Below are 18437 nucleotides of genomic sequence, written 5' to 3'. Positions count from 1 at the left end.
CGTACACCACTGGCCAGAGCGGTGGACCTAAGTACAGAGAGCCCTTACTGGAAACAGTAGGTTCTCTTGTTCTGGTGTGAGGAACGGAGGAGGGCAGAAAGCCTGTAACATTACTTGCTAGGCAGCAGACATAGGCTCTTTAGGAATATAATCCCACCTAGGATATAGGAAGACCTTGGCTAATCCAGGGGCAAAGTCAAGGCAGGAAGGGGCAACAGAGAGATCTTGTAGATCTCCTACTCACTTGAAAGATGTCAGGGCCAGCAAAAGAGCTCTTTTTAGAGTCAGAACTTCTCAGAGGATGATTCTAAGGGCTCAAATGGAGCAACTGACAGACCTTCCAGGACCACAGAAAGGTCCCAGGAAGGTATGCAAATGGGCCTCAGCCGCCTGACACCACGCATAAACCTCGAAGTTAGAGGATGTTGCCCCACAGAGGCTCCATCAATAGGGGCGTGACTAACCAAAATGTTGGCCATGTTGACCCCGATTGTAAAAGGAGCCAACCCTGCTGAAAAACATCCTCGTAAGAACTCCAGGACTGTAGCTATTGTGCAGTTCACTGAGTCTAGCTGACATTCCTCACACGATGAGACAGAAAGTCCCCACTTGACCACATACAATTTCCTTGTGAATAGTGCTGTAGCATTCAACAGGGTCTCTACAATCTCAGTTGCGAGACCAGAATCTATGAGCTCGTGCCTCTCAAGGGCCAGACCTACAGTTTCCATAGTTCCAGCCGAGGGTGATAAATCAGCCCTCTGGCTTGAGACAGTAGATCCCTGCGGATGGGAATCTCCCAAGGAGTGCCATCCAGTAGAGATATTATCTCTGAGAACCATATTCGAGCTGGCCAATAAGGTGCTACTAGCAGCAGATGTAGACAGTCTTGGCGGACTCTTACTAGAACTTGTGGGAGCAGAGCGATCATGCGAAAAACATACAGATGTGACCTCAGCTATGTGTGCACCATAGCGTCCAGCCCCAATGTTGTGGAAGGAGTGAGGGCGAACCACAACGGGCAGTGTGTTGTCTCATCGGAGGCAAACACATCCACTTCCACTTGGCCAAACCTACGCCATATGGACTCCAACACTTGCGGATGGAACCTCCAATCTTTGGGTCTCAGCCCCTGCCTCAACAGGATATCTGCCCCCACATTCCAGTTGCCCAGAATGTACATTGCACTCAAAGACAAAAACTTTCCCTCTGCCCAGAGAAGAATTAGTTGCACCTGCCTGAACAGGGGGCGCAAACATAATCCTCCCATGAGGAAGATGTCTGTCATTACCGACTTGCGATAAGGAGATGCCCCTAGAGTGTGACCCAAGGCTAGAAACCGGGGACACCTCCACATTCTCAGAGCACGTAGGCATCGCCGCGTGACACTGATTACTCTCAGTGCATTCATCCTCGGGCGAAACCCCTGACTTTTCAGCCACTACTGAAATCTGAAATGGTCTCCTGTGCAATAGGCCCAATGGTATGACGTTTGCTGCTGCTGCCACAAGCCCCAACAGTCTCTCATAGAGACTCTAGGGGCTGCCCAAATCCAGCTTTATCTTGCTCATTGTTGATAGGATTGACCATACGCATGATGGGGATAGAAACGCCCTCATCGTTGTAGAATCCTTATAACCTCTAGAAAAGTTGTCCTCTGCAGTGGAGAAAGCATACTTTTCTTGAGGTTCAGTCTGAGTCCCAAGCTCTTCATGTGGGCAAGAACAACATCTCAGTGTTGACTCGCCAGTTCCCTGGATCATGCTAGAATTAACTAGTAGTCCAAGTAGTTTAGTGCATGGATGTACTGGAGTCACATAAGAGCCAGAAAAGCATCCATGCACTTTGTGAAACTGTGAGGGGATAAAGCTAGCCCAAAGGGAAGAACCCGATATTGGTTTGTGTTGCTTCCAAACGCAAACCTCAGGAACTTCCTGTGATGGGGCAATATTTCTATCTAGAAATATGCGTCTTTTAGCTCTTTCGTCACAAACTAGTCCTCAAACTGAATCTGTGGAACAATAAGTTTGAGCTTCAGCATCTTGAACCTGTATGTCCAAAGAGTACGGTTCAGATGACACAGATCTAAAATTGGCCGCATACTCCCATAATTTTTGCAGTCCAAGAAATAACGGCTGTAAAAACCTCCCTCCCTCAGGGAATGGGTTGCATATTCCATTGCCCCTTTGTCCAAGAGGGATCTTACTTCCTGCACTAACGTTGGGCTCTGCTCTATGCTGATTACTGTGATAAGCACACCTCTGAACCAGGGGGGTCGAGCTCTGACCTGGACCCGGTAACCCTTTTCTACTGTAGACAGAACCCATGGAGACACATTTGGCAGTAGTGTCCAATCTGCCAGATGGTCTTTTAGTGACGTTAACTTTTCCACATTCTATTGGAGGGAAAGCATCAGATTTTTGTTGTCCTGTGACAGCTCGCTAACCATAGAACACTGAAAACTTGGGACAGCCTTGGCTAGGGGAGGCCCTACAGTAGTACTGGGGGCTAACTACCCTAACAACCTCATGTCCCCTGATTCGTCCCTCTGTGCCCCCTCAGGACCACTCCTTCTTTGCCTGCTCGGCCTTTATAATCATTCTCAGATCAGGCCTATTAGCAAGCTGCGACTGTAGTCATCCAGTTCCGCTGTCTCTCTGCAGGGTGAGGTGGGCCACCACACTAGCCTTCTGTGCCTCCCTTGCACTAGCGCTGGCCTGTGCATCCACAAGTGGAACCCGGTGAACGGTGAACTCAACACAACGGGGAAGGAACTGGCCGAACACCGCCGTATGTCGAGCTCACACAGCAGGTCTGCTTGGTAGGCCTGCAACACTGCCATTGTATGCAGTGACCCACAAGCAACTCGCAAGTGCCTCCTCCACCTTCGGCATAGCTAAATAGCCGTGCCATTCATTCCCCACAATGGGGTTATAAACATGGCTTATGTATGGTTTTCCCCAGAAGCATGATATTTTTTTCATGCACTTCTGGAAAAAAAAAAGGGCAGTTTCCTGCAGTGCAAGGGAGACTAATTTTCACTGGGGAGAAAAAGCTCATCCAACCTTAGTAATCACTTCAGGCAGCTCCATTTTTGGCACACCCTTCTGTCTTTTCAGAGTCAGAATTAAAAAATATATATTTTTTGGCTTTCCATAACAGACGGAGGAGTCACGAAGCGAGCTCCAAAATCCGACAGAGAGCCGGACTCGGAAGATAGAGCAAGAGATAGAGCAGCACTTGTCTCCGGCTCCTCTTCCAGATCCATACGAGATCCAGGACCTGAGCTGGCTCCCAGCCTTGCTAGCAACCCGCCCAGATCTGTGAGGCTCTGAAACCCAACTTCCTTCAGCCACAAAGCGAGCGAGCCGGGAGTGGAGCTGCCTGATTGTAAGGCTTTCACAATGCGCACAGTCACACCTCTCGAGGGCTGCCCTGGTGTGCTCCATCCCTAGACACTTCACACAGAAAGTGAAGTTAAACAAATGAGCGACATGCAGTCTCGCTGAAGATAATAAGGCTGACAGCGCGGTTCATAGCTGCCGTTTTTATATCACGCAACGCACTTAATTGCCACGTCACCTGATCATGGCAGGCCTATAAATTGGAATTGATGTTACACAAGCTCCAAATGCCAGTCACATGTGAGGGCGCTTCCCACAGCATGTAGCTCATGCAACATTGAGTTCCCTTTAAAAGGGAATGTGCATTCTTAAAGGCCTGTAGATGCACTTCAACTGTTAGCGATTCAATACTCATAGGTAAACATAACAGCAACAGAATCTAGAAGTACTCTTTTCACTATAGTTAGGATATTATTGCTGGTGGCCATGGAGGTATTATCTTATGCATAATTAATAAATACACTAATTTCAACTTATCGCTGGTCAAATAGTCATCTATTTAATCAACTATTTCATCAAATTATTAGTTAATTATTATCTATTAGTCATCAAATAATCAACTATTTAAATATTAAGTTATCAAAATTTCCCCTTCTAAGCTGATCTGCTAATCTCTTCTACATATTTTGGTGGAGAAGGCTCCAAATGGGCAGCTGTGGCTCAGGTGGTGGAGCAGGTTGTACACTAATCGTAGGGTTAGCGGTTTGATTCCTGGCCCACATGACCCCACATACCGAAGTGTCCTTGGGCAAGACACTAAACCCGAAGTTGCTCCTGATGGCAAGTTAGCGCCTTTCATGGCAGCTCTGCTACCATTGGTGTGTGCGTGTGAATGGATGAATGAGACACAGTGTAAAGTGTTTTGGATGAAAGCGCTATATAAGTGCAGACCATTTGCCATTTACAAGGCAGGCAGCTTAATCTAAAATCACTAATTTCCCTACAAAATCATAAACCCACAATTTCTTGCACATTGAGCAAATAGTTTCAAATGTCAAATCAGTGTCTATCCTCTGTGTCACTGAGCTGTTAACTGTTTTTTTCTAAACTGTTCATTAAGCAACATGCTGTCTTATTGCTATTGTCACGCCTATTTTGACATAAAAACAACATGATATTTTCATCCCAGATTAGTATTTTCATCAACCAGATGCGCAGGCTCCAATACACACTTAAACATGGCTTTTTTTGCTGCTATAATCCACAGTTTCTGCCATCCTAAAAATAGGCCTAATCATTGGTCCCAATCCTTGACAGACTAAATGTTGCACAAATATTTACATTAAAATGAAATGTGCTTATGATACAAATAAGAAAACAGCAGCTTGTCAAAATATTCCAGGGTTTGTTTTTAATGAAAATATATAATTATAGTGATTATTATTATAATTTTTTTTTTTTTTTAGATATTTCCCAGCCTTATTTTGTTATAACATGGTGGAGAGTTCCTCTGGTGCAGTGTTGCCTGTTTGAATAGATGATCAATAACCAGAGCAGAGCAATGAAAATATATTTGACCAAAATATTCAGCGTTATTACTGATTCGACCACAAACAAAATATACAAATTTTCATTTTGTTATAAACAAATACAATCTACATCCAAAAGTATTTGGACACCTGGCCATCACACCCATATGTGGGCCTTTCCAAAACTGTTGTCATAAAGCTGGAAACATACAACTGTATAGAATGTCATTGAATCCTGCAGCATTAAGATTTTCCTTCACTGGAACTAAGAAGCCTGGCATGACAATGCCCCTGTGCACAAAGCGAAGTCCACAAAGACATTGTTTGCCCTGACATCAGTGCCTTACCTCACTAATGCTCTTGTGGCAGAATGGGCAAATTCCCACAGCCACACTCCAAAATCCAGTGGAAAGCCTTCCCAGAAGAGTGGTGGTTATTATAACAGCAAAGGGGGACTAAATCTGGCATAGGATGTTCAGAAAGCACATGAGTGTTTGATCAGGTGTCACAAACTTTTGTCCATACAGTGTATGTATAGCAGCATGTCAGCAGAGGCTGAATTCTGAGGAATTGAATTCTGAAACAGTCCTCCAGAATTCCTCCATAACTGTCTGCCTGTAATGAACAGACTCTCCCACTCCACATACCCGCTTACTGTACTGACAAACATCAGTCACAGATCAACTGCACAGTACTACAGAATACAGACAGCGTCTAAAACTACATCGACCTCCTAGTACTGTTATAAATACTGCTGTTACTTTGCATATCTAAAGTTATTGCACTATAATTATAAAAATGTATTTGCTGCTTATGGTAAATATGCTGCACTTATATAGCTATATAGCGCCTTTTAACCTACAAAGCGCTTTACACTGTTTCTCACTGACTCATTCTCACACACGCACACACGCACACACACACACACACACACACACACTCACACACTCCCTCTACCATGCAAGGTGCTAGCCTGCCATTGGGAGCAACATGGGGTTCAGTGCCTTAGTAGACAACCTGCTCTACCTCCTGAGCCACAGACGCCCAGTGGCTTATATTTCTACATTGTTTGCATTTCCATACAGGAATAAACATTATTTATGTTAGTATATTTATAAACCAACTCTCATCGCTGTTAATGACTTTATTGTAGCAAGTTGCAATTAATTGAATTAGCGATTATTTCAGTACTGAGGTGATCAGAATAAATGCCTTGAGATAAGACTGATGTGTGAATTGCATATCTTATTTCTTGCATGTTAAACTGAAATATGCAAATAAAATGAATAAACAGTTGTTGTTTTTTTGACAACCAATGCATTGGTGTGTCTTGAGTAAAGTTGCAATGTTAGTTTTAAAAGCAATTTTCTCCTTTTCAACTTTTGGGGTAAACAGACTTTACAATGCTATTTATATAGAACTTTACCTCTGGTTCAGGTCTGGTCAGTGGCTATTCGGTGTAACACCCTATGCCGTGCTGTTTATAATTTGTAGGACATAAACATACGTTGGCCAATATAACATTCCTGAAATTTCAATCAGTAGGTCCCACAGTCCCCCTGGAATCCCCAGAGTAAAATGATCTTTTGATTTGGTTTTAATTATAAATTAATTGAAGACTATGCTGTCAGTCAGCTGTTTTTATGTCAAAATTTTCAACCTTGAGGCAGCTGGGGAATTACAGCGTACATGCTTCAACTTGATTCTCCATGAAAGAAAGTGTCACATCTATAGACTCCACTTGCCACTCAATGGTTACTCATTTCTGTCACCTCTTCTTAATTGTGCTGTCAGTGAGGACGAGCGGAGCATGCCAATTTGGTCACTAAGTATTGATTTACTTACAAATATCATGTTCATCCCACTTGACATGGACCATGATTTGTGGAACATCCCGAATAAAACTCTGCTAATGGATCCTCTAGTCTGTCCCGGTCATTTTGCAGCATGTCACTGATACATAAAAAGAGCAATGACTGATATATTCATTACTCAATTGAAAGCCTGAATACAGGTATGTGTCCCACTCCAGGGCCCTCATGTTGTCCGCAGTGATCAGCTGAAGTTACCTGTGACCTTCAAACATTAACAGACAACCTCTCAAGTGGCAAGCAGCATGGTAGCCTGTGTGTGCTTGTTTCAAACATCTGTGTGAAGTGTGAAAACTCAAGGTGTGATCTCATTAATCCTGACAGCCCCACCCACATGCAGAAAAAGGAGTGTCCACTATAGTGATACCTGCTGATGTCTGACTGCAGGTTCTACAAATTCCCCATCAATCACACACCTGCTATGCTCACATTAGTGTCTTTATGTTGCCAAGACACAATCCGTTTACGTCTTTCGATGTACTTGATGTATGCCATTTGAGAACCAGAAAAGACTCTAACCTGCCACTGCTAAGATTTGTGTATAGACATTCTCTATTTGGTCATCTTTCTGTCTCTCTCTCTCTCTCTCTCTCTCTCTCTCTCTCTCTCTCTCTCTCTCACACACACACACACACGCACACACACACACACACACAACCTGGGCATGAAATGGAGACGAAAACAGCCAGAGGGAAACATAATACACCTGCAGGGCATTTACTACCCTTAAGGCTGGAACTAGCAAGTAAATAAATAACTAAAGCATTAAGTAAATAAGAATAGAAAGAAAGAAAAGAAAAAAAGGTTTAATAATAATAATAATAATAATAAAATACAGTTTACAGAGTACAGAATAGGCATATATGTATATACACAATACGTCTTAAAGCATTGTTGCCACACACGCATATATATATATATATATATATATATATATATATATATATATATATATATATATATATACACACACACACACACACAGGTGCATCTCAAAAAATTAGAATATCATGGAAAAGTGAATTATATTCTGAAATTTAATTCAAAAAGTGGAACTTTCATATATTCTAGATTCATTACACAAGGCAACCTGGGCTTCCAGAACACCTCAGCAGTGCCACAGGCTGATTTCCTCCATGCCACGCCACATTCATGCAGTAATTTGTGCAAAAGGATCCCCGACCAAGCACTGAGTGCATAAATGAACATACTTTTCAGAAGGTTGACATTTCTGTATTATAAATTCTTTATTCTAATATTTTGAGATACTGGCTTATTAATTTCCATGAGCTGAAAGCCATAATCATCAAGATTAAAACAAAAAAAAGGCTTGAAATAATTCACTTTTAGTGTATTGAATCTAGAATATATACTATGAAAGTTCCAACTTATTGAATTAAAATAAGGAAAAAAAAAACTTTTCCAAGATATTACAATTTTTTGAGATGCATGTGTGTGTGTGTGTGTGTGTGTGTGTGTGTGTGTGTATATATATATATATATATATATATATATATATATATATATATATATATATATATATGTACATATATACATACACACATTCTGTACATACATATACATATACCTACACACACGCAGCATTTAAGTATTTACGCTGCTTCCAGACACCTTAATAAATTGCATTTCTCTAAAGTTTGCTTGAATGAGAACATCAATATACCTAAGTCCACAGAATGGCAATTTAAGCAAAATGCTGAAATTACATTGGAATGCGAGAACTATCTGATTGCTATGACAACCATGGGATTTAAAAAAAAAAACCAAACAAAAAACCAAACAAAGTGAATTAAGCTGCACCGTTAGACTTGTAATCGACAGTGCTAATGCATATTGATGGAGTTACTCAGTTAAACAGGGGAACAATTATATTTCTTTCTACTCCAGACAAAGCCTTCCAGCTTTTAGCACATTCTTCATCATCGAGTCTCTGCATCCTGCTGTAAGTGCACTTCCTCTCTCACTAGGGATTAAAAAGTAGGACTGAAACGCATTGTAGGAATAGCGGGAAAAGACAGCACCACCTCAGGGACTTAAATGCACTGCACACCAGAGGTGTTCTCTATGCTGCAATGGCCTGTGTTTCACTAAGAACCCTACACTTCGTATGTGGCCTGTGCTAGCCACTGGATTTGAAAGAAGGGTGTGTGGGGACAGACACTGAATGAACATTTGCATGATAGATGAAAACCAACTGGACATAGAGCAAAAGAATGTCCAGGAGGTGAATTGCTCTGTGACGCATAACCTCAAGGAAGGAGTGTGAGAAAAAGAAAGAGGAGAGAGAGAGAAAACAGGTGTTTTATAAGATGGAGCTGCAGACAACATCTCTGTCTTGTGTTGTGTTATGTAGCCTGGAGCTAAGGCAGGAATCTGTGTGTTTGTGTGTTTGTCTGTCTTTGAGCACACACACACACACAGTCAGGAGGACCTGTTGTACGTCCTGAGGTGACACTGCTTTCACTGTAGGACATCTTTCATGTCAGATGTTTACACTCGGGTGCCTGAAACCCCCAAAGAAAAGGTCCTCGTGTATAATCCTGATCCAGTGGGACGGAAAAGTTCCCCATGAAAATTCTTCTGCTTCATTCCTAAGCTCAGCACTTACTAAGTACACACTGTGTTCATAATTGATACCATTCTGGTGCCACAGCTTGAGCCCTTTCTCTGCAAAAGAGACGCTGTGTGTCAAATCAGCCGCTTTCGTCCAGCTGAAGCTAAACACTAACACTGGGCATGCGATGAGCCTGCTCTTAGGACTGGAGCCAAAACCTGCCAAACACTCAGCGCGAGCTTTAGATGTCCCAATTTAGCGGTTTTCTCATCTGGTGAGTGGAATGGGGACAGAGGGTCATTGTGAGTGGGATAGAATGGCGCAAAGGAAATGAAAATAGATAGGCTTTGATGGGTTAACCTGTTGCTTTGCAGTAAAGATATTTGGAAATATGGAAGATCTTCTGGGTCCTTTTTTGCCTCAGATAATTCAACAAAGGAGCATCTCCAGTGCTTTTGTAACAGCCATATACCTCACTGACTAGTAATTAATAGAAGTGACTCTATCCATTTGTGCTACATCCTTTTTCACATAAAAAGAGGACCAGATCAACCCATTTTTTTTAAAGTAAAAATGGTCATTGCTATTGTGGAAGAGGTGCAGAATGTCACAGTTATTACAGGGATTAAGGTGGAAACACTTTTAGGACTGTAACTTCAAGGGACAGTTGTTTTGATGGACTAAACAAATTATGCAGTAATATGAAAGTAAGATTTTTTTTTTATACCAACACATTTTCCATTTGTTTTGCCAATTACCAATAATACACTAAGAGGTAACAGAACAGTATGCAACATGCTTTGGTTTAACTTAACCTGTGAAAATTTGCTCTTAGCTAGCAAAAGCACAGCACTCATGCATATTTTGCATCATGAAAATTTTTTCGCTGAGAGTTGAAAAATGCTCAACTTTGGGTAAAACACAGCGCTCGTCACTGTCACTTTTTACCCAGCTCTCCAATCACAGTGGAAGAGGGGCGGGACCAAACCATGGTACTCGCAGAGATGTTTCCTTGCCCACAAAATCTCAGGAACCCACAGAGACCGGAGGGTCCATCCTCTCTACATGCTTTAGACATCCCTTCATACAAAGCAAGGGCTAGAGCATGTACTTTACCTTGTGTTGACAATTTTGTATTCAGTAATTGCTGATAAAACAAACTATCTGTGAAATCAGATACTAGTAACAATACTTCCGCAGATATTCTGTATCATAGCAACCAAAGCGTCTTAGTTGAAAAAGCACTATGCCTCCAAAGAGCCCTTCAGGCATTTTCAGAAGAACACCTGGCATTTTCAGCTGACTAAAAACAGTTTGATGGACACACAGCCTAATGATAGGGATTGCAGCTTCCTGTATTTTCTTCCACAACAATGGTATAATGCATACATGAAACATGTTACTTATATCTGGCCACACCCCCAACATTTACATTTATGGCATTTGGCAGATGCCCTTATCCAAAGTGACTTACATTTATCTCATTTATACACCTGAGCAGTTGGCCTTGGGCCTTGCTCAGGGGCCCAATGGTTGTAACTTGGCAGTACTGTGACTTGAACTCATGAACTTCCAATCAGTAGGACCACTAATCGATTAATTGTGCAGCCTTTCCATACTGATGTCTCAGAGGTCAAAGTTTGGTAGTTTAAATACCCACTAGAGGTCTCTGTTAAAGATTTTACAGCATTTTATATGCTTTTCCATAGTCAGGTAAGTACCGCTTTCAGAACTGTCACGTAACAGAGAGATGCCACATCCATAACAATGGGTTTTCCTCATAAATGCGAAAACGAAAATTAAAATAAAATAAATATTTTATGTTCTATGGAGAGCCAACCCTTCTCCATTCCGTTTGTATTAATACTTCTGATTTGTGCATTCTATTTCACAGAATTCCTACAAAGGATGTTGTCTCCCAAAAACTTGTGTCCTTTTTTGTCACGTCCGTAATGCAGGTATATTTCCCTCATATAAAATAGAAAACATGTGTATAGACTGATATTTTTCATATCATCAAGGGTTTAAGAAAATATTAAAAGATGGTTCAATATACTGATAATAAATACATTCTGAGAATTTATATTTCAAGTTTTGACTGTAAATGTCACATCCATAATGCTGGAATTGCTCAGTCCAACATCTTAACCACTAAGCTGCCACTGTCCACCACCTTCCTTCCTAACCTTAGAGCCACAGACAATACTATCATCAATCAGCGATAGTTGGGGATAAAGCTGCAACAACTAATAGATAAAATCGATAATAATTGATTATGAAAATCGTTGTCAACGAATCTCATTATCGATTAGTCAGTCTGCACGCAGCACATTTAATCATTACGTTACTCCTGTTCCGAAAACACGCTTCGGAGAGTAAATACTAAAGTTGTCCTAAATGACGTACTATACACTCACACTATGCATGACGTACTCCACCGTCTAGCGCAGTGTTTCCACGGAAAGTTTTACAAATGTTTAAATAATATTATATATTTTTTGTTAAATGTACCAAAATATATTCAAATGAGATGTTGTAAAATTAATCAATTTGGTTATTCGCATGCATTCACAAATATCGTGTTAGCTGAGCTGACGATCGTTCATTGATGGATTTATTTTAAATTTATTTACAAATGAAATGACAATTTGCAAAAACCTATGAGTGTCGCATTGATGGATAAAATAAACAAAAGATAATTCAGTAAGTCAAATTAAATGTCACACAAACAATAAAATACAATTATTTATGTATTACTTTTTATAGAATAAAAAAAAAGCACGGAATTAAACTACAGTCCTAAATGAATAATATATATTCTAGTGTGTGTGTGTGTTGGGTCCTTTTCAGTCTTATATAATTGGACAAACAGTTGTGTAAAGTTTTAGTCTTAAGTTTATATTTGTAACACTGGAAATCCCCCCCCCCCCCCCGATTAATCGATTAATCGAAAATAATCGAAAATAATCATTAGTTGCAGCCCTAGTTGAGAGACACCATAGGATGAAGGCATATTACCCATAATCTCACAACATTAGTTTTTTTTTTTGTTTGTTTATTATTTTTAATAAACTGTTGCTGAGCATGCTATGAAAGAAAAACACATTTTTGGTTTGTTGGATTTATCCACTCATCACCTGCAACCCACACTAAGAATTTGTTTCTTGCAAATAAATACAGCATGTCCCAATCGTCTCCATACATAGGGGAAATTAAAACTTTTAAGCAAAATATAACTTTTTTGTTTTTTACAAAACATCCATCTATAACATCTATCAGCTATTTCTTTTTAAACACACATGGAGTCGTCTCTCCAACTCATGATGACCTCGTTTAAACACATCTAGTGTTATGCATGTAATTGCATGTCCAAAGCACATTTGTGACGGCTTCCCGATCCAGCCATGAGAATGACTTCGACACTTTTGTCAAAGGCATTCTTAAAGGGTATCTGAAAAAAATATCTATATAATATAAACTAAGTGTGAAAAATTTTGGAAGACATTTTGCTAAAAAGTGTTTCCACTATATTTGGTGACTTTGGGGACACCCTGTAGAAATATATATCAAAATGTCTTAAATAAGATTAATATGGTGGGGGTCTCCCATCATGCTAACAGAGAACGTAAAGGCAGTAACGCGAGGTCAAGATCGAACCATGGAATTATGAAGCAGCAACGCTATCCACTGCATCACCATGCCGCATATGAGAACCTAAACCCGTGTCATTATGATCTACTGTAGAGCCTTGACTCTCAGAGTTGTCCTGATTGTAAAAGGATAGAGCAGGTGCTCTGCGGGGAATTCAAATAACAATATCCTCAATATGTAATACTCAGATAAATCAAAGCCGCAGTGAGACAGTTAAAATGGCATCAGGATTGATATAATTAAGCAGCCTGTGCACAGGTGGCAAAGGAAGCCTGGCCCTGCCTCAGGGAGATCGCTTTGACTGACACCTTCCTCATATTTAATGGTTTGCTATAAATTACGAGAGCTTCCCTGAAACGATTCGCTTTGGACGACTTCATTTAAGCTGCACTGAAGGAACAACTCCAGCATCAGTCCATCTGCCAATAAATCATTATTTTAATCAGGAAGAAAACTTTCACAGCACATCAAACCCAGCAGAGCATGACTCTATCTACATACACACACACACACACACACACACACATACACACACAGGCTTCACAAAATTCCAGCAGGCCTCAGTTTGTCCACTTAACCTTCTGGGAGTCAGAAGTGGCATATGAGGACACGGGCTGTTTAAACAAAGCAGTACTACGCATTCTTAATGAGATTTTGCATCCTGGACTTGGTGTAGTTCAAAAAGCTAACATTTTCTTGTTCAAGTGGTCAGGAGTGCATGCTTGTTGGCTGCTCATGTGCTTTGTTAAGCAAGAAAGAAACGCGCCGAGCCTTGCGCTCTTGGGGTTCAGTACATATTTTAAACCAAGAGCTTCTCAGCTTCTTCAGAGCAAATTTTAAACTGCACAGAAACCACACACACACAAACACACACACACACACACACACAACAGTGCACATAGACTGCTAATGCATGCTAGCTAGTCTTTCGCCTCTCCAGTAAGCAGCCAGTGGAGCATATATCTTGCATTACAGAAGGCACAAATTACTGAAACTGCATAAAAATATCTGTGAATCCAGACTTATATTCCTCTTGTACATAACTTTCCTAATAGTTTCATTGTTACTGAATAATTCATATTTATTATTCAATTTAATGAATATTATGCTTTAAATCATTTAAGAGATTAAAAATATATAAATATACCTTCAAGTGTGTGCTGTTAATGTCCTCTGGAATGCTATTTCAGCGTTTAGGAGAGATTTAGGAGTGCAGTTCAGGCTCAGTATTCTGATTAATCTCTCTATGGAGCTTTACCTTCTATGCTGAGACAGCGTGATATAAGCTATAGTGATGTGCAGGGAAAGAAAAGGCATTGCACAAGCACACATAATGATATGATTGGACATGGGGTGATATAATGTAGCAACTCTTACTAAGCCCAAATCAAATAGTCTCAGCTGAAGGGAGCCAATTGGTGCTGTATGATGCTTCTGTTTTTAAATGAAACATAACCTTCGAAATGTAATTACATTCAGGGCAGGCCAGTTCAGCAGAGGATGTGGCTGTAGTAAAGGATTTACAGCATATAGGATCTAGGTCCTTAAGGCTATTATTGCATGCTTAGCACCAAAATACAACTATTAACATATATACATATATGCAGGGTGCGATTTGTGAAAAAATAAGGTGGCGGCGGGGGGCATTATTCTTGCAGCTGTTAAAGAATCTGGGCTCAGCACCGGATGATTAACAGTCCAGCTAATGCCCCTGGTTTAATTACTAATTTTTTCAAATAAATTTCAATAAATTAATAAAAGGCACAGCCTGTAACAAAATATCACCCACAAATATCATAATTATTAGCGGTACTACTGTAATTGAGGCATTTATTCAAGGAATGTATTACAAACAGTAACAAGTAAACTACAGAAAAATTTCATGCCGGAGTGGGATGTGAGCTTAGTTTTTTTTGTTTTACTGGTAAGCGCGAGTGGTACATGAGTGAAGCGTTGGGCGTGGGCTGTGACCAATTGAGCAGAGCGCATGCGAATAGAGTGGAATATTGAGGGGAGTGGTACTATCACGTTGCAGCATTTTACTTAGCTATAGTTTAAAAGTTCGATATTTTAGGTATTTTATATGGTCTATTAGTGAAGTAGCATTAATCACTGATGGGGGGGGGGGTAAATTTAGTCATTTTTTTTGTTCTTGATATATACAATCATTGTTCTTGATTAATATACAGTATAAACCAGAGGGTGGGGGGGGGGGGGGGGGACTGACAGACACGTTTACTGTCTTGTGCCTAGTTGTATATTATTTAATTTTACTTTTCACTTCTATTTATTAGGAACAAGATCGCCTGCTACTTTCCAATCTTCAGATGTTCAGTTTCAGTGACCTTGTACCCACTGTACCCTCAGATTCCTGTTCTTGGGCTAAATGTGGTCTTCTGCTCTTGCAGCCTGTTTGCCTCAAAGTGTGACGTGTTGTACATTATGATAGGCTTTTCAGCTCATCATGGTTGTAACGATGAGTTATTTGAATTAGCATAGCACTCCGGTCAAGTTGAACCAGTCTTGCCAACAAGGCTTTTCCACCCAGAGCTTCCGCTTACTGGACTTTTTAAAGTATTTTTCCCGCTGTATTATGTGTGAACTCTGAATGACTCAACCCAGCCTGTCTGGCACCAACAACCATGCCACAGAAAGTCACTAAGTTTACATTTGATGTTTGATGTAAACATTAGCTGAAGCTCTTGACCTGTATCTGCATGACTTTATGCATTGTGCTGCTGCCACATGGTTTGCTGAATGGATATTTGCATAAATGTTCAGGTGCATGGGTGTTGCAAATAAAGTAGCTTACTTCCTAAGTACCAGAGGAAAAATGTCTCTATCTGCATGTGTTGTGTAGCAGATCACAGCAGAGCACAATTCCTCGTTTCACATGAACCTAGGACCACTGGATTCTCCTTCACTCCTTCTTTTTTCAACAAAATAGATTCACAAAACCTCAGGCCGTGGATAACACTGGTTCCCCATCAGCGTCTTAATGAAAGCTTAACTACAGACCTCTGTTCACAGCCATTCTGCTAATCCAATGTTAATTTGAGATCAATGTGACTAATGTGTATAAAATGATGCAACCAAATTAAGGCTGGGAAGCTAATTTTTTTAGTATTGGCTTTCAATTGCTATGTAGTTATTAACTAAATGCATATGCTAAAAGACAGACAATTCTTTGATTTGATCCATGTGCAATCATTAATAACAGACTTTTGTGATCACTTTCAAAAGGTCAATGAAAACAATTTTTCCCTTCAAAATGATTCTTTCTGTAGTTGTATAAATCAATCAGTTTTGTCCAACTTGTGTTGCAGTGTAGCATGTTAGGTTGAGGAGAGTGCTGCGTGAATGAGTGCTGAATGATAAGTTTGCCTTGACTTTACTGAAGCCGACAATCTTGTTGACCTCTCCAGCTCTTACCCTGGAGGAACCATTAGTCATATGTCAAAGATTGCATTTCAAGTTTGGACTAAGAGCATGCCCCTCTCACCTTTGATGACTAGCCTGACTTAGAATAGGTTTTTTCTGCTAACCCTGAGACAGACACTAATGTAGCAACCCTCTGGCACTTCTCAGAATACCATGTTTAAGAAAACTGCCATGAGCATGTTCACACATTGTCAGACAATTCTGCAAATTCCTGGCCAAATCATTATGCAAAGTATTTCAACGCAATTGCCAAGGAGCTATGTAAAACCAGCTTTAGACTATTTCTTCTTTAAACTAATGAAAACTGTTATGCTTAATCTATTGTATCTGTAAATGCTGGTTGTATAAAAAGTGTGCTGTCATAGGAACTGAAGCCAGCAGTGAGGTTCTTTATGGAGGGATTACAATAGAAAGGGGACTAACTCCTTTCCAGAGCGACCCACCTGTAGCCAAGCTTTGAAGCTTTTTTGATGCACACAGTTACTGCAATACACCTTCTTGGTCCTGTGGGTGCATCTTCACCTTTACCTCTTGGTCCATTCTGAAAGTATCCATTCTGAAAGTATAGCTTTTGAAAGTACACTAAAGCATAAACTATAACCATACATCTACACTCTGATTAGCACCGTGGAGATTTTTATTGTGTTTAACCACTTGCCGTGTCTGAATCAGAATCATTTGATACTTTCAGTCCATTTCTATATATAGTTTCTATTTTCTATTGGGGTGACTGTGGCTCAGGTGGTTGAGTGGGTTGTCCACTAATTATAGGGTTGGCGGTTCGGTTCCTGGCCCACATTACTATTGCCAATGGCAAGCTAACACCTTGCATGGCAGCTTATTGCTTGCCATTGGCAATAGTCATGTGGGCCAGGAACCAAACCACCAACCCTACAATTAGCACCTTGTATGGCAGCTCTGCTACCATTGGTGTGTCTGAATGGGTGAATGAGAAACAGTGTAAAGTGCTTTAGAACCGCTAAGGTTAAAAGGCACTATATAAGTGCAGACCATTTAACATCAATTTGGATTAGTTTGTTTTCTCAGTCCAGAAATACAAAAATCACAAAAACCACATGAGCATGAAGGACACACAGCCGGTGCTCAATAAATGATTAGATAATTATATAAACAAATAGTTTAAAGCATTTTGTGTCACGTCCACTGTTTCTCTTTTCGTTTCCTAGCCCACATCTACAGAAAAACATCCCCTGCAACCCAAAATACACAACTTCATACAGTTGGGTCGACGCAGGTGTGAATCGCTTTCAAGCCATGAATCTGAGCGAGGTGGGCTCAGACTGGTTGTTTTGGTCCACACATGAGTCTATTTGCTCACCTGTCCATGTCTACCAGTACCAGTGTTCCACCAGTGTTAGTGTTATGCTTCACTGGGAAATCATGCAGAACAGCCAAGATAATGCAATCTAAAGGTCAATCCACACAATTCAGTTACTACAAAATTACACTTCCGATATGTGAACCTTATTTAAAGTCAGAATTTACTAAGATGTCATGACTGTGCAAATTCATTATGCAGTTGTGCAATTCTTGCATATTGAGCTGTGTTGTAATTATCGCTGCCCAGCTTCAGCTGTCCCCAATGTATCATTTACACAGTTGGGCATTAGTATTCTTGATTATGGTTTTACTGTCCTCGTATCTTCACTAGAGTTTATCTTCACCTAGACCTTCTCTCATAGGTAACTCGGAGCAGTTCTGTTAACTCCAGTGTGATTCCTGTGTATTATTATGATTGCTGTGTTCATGAGATTCTAAAATTCCTCAATTGCACAGCTGGATTGAGAACAGTCCACCAACCACCAACAGTCCACCAACCTCTAGACTAACATGAATTGTCTAGAGAAAAATAAGCTATACACTTATAGGTGTCCCCGAAGGTACACATTTAGAAGAAAGTGGCTTTTAATGCTACATTCACGTTGAAGCAAAATGAAACACTTTCCTCACCTGCAGTTGGCCATTTTAGGTTTGTGCTGCTAAAAAAACAAGCAAGTTTAGCTGT

Source organism: Ictalurus furcatus, chromosome 8 (genome assembly GCF_023375685.1).
Source record: "Ictalurus furcatus strain D&B chromosome 8, Billie_1.0, whole genome shotgun sequence".
In the NCBI taxonomy this organism is placed as follows: Eukaryota; Metazoa; Chordata; class Actinopteri; order Siluriformes; family Ictaluridae; genus Ictalurus; species Ictalurus furcatus.
Note: the sequence above shows the minus strand (reverse complement) of the source record.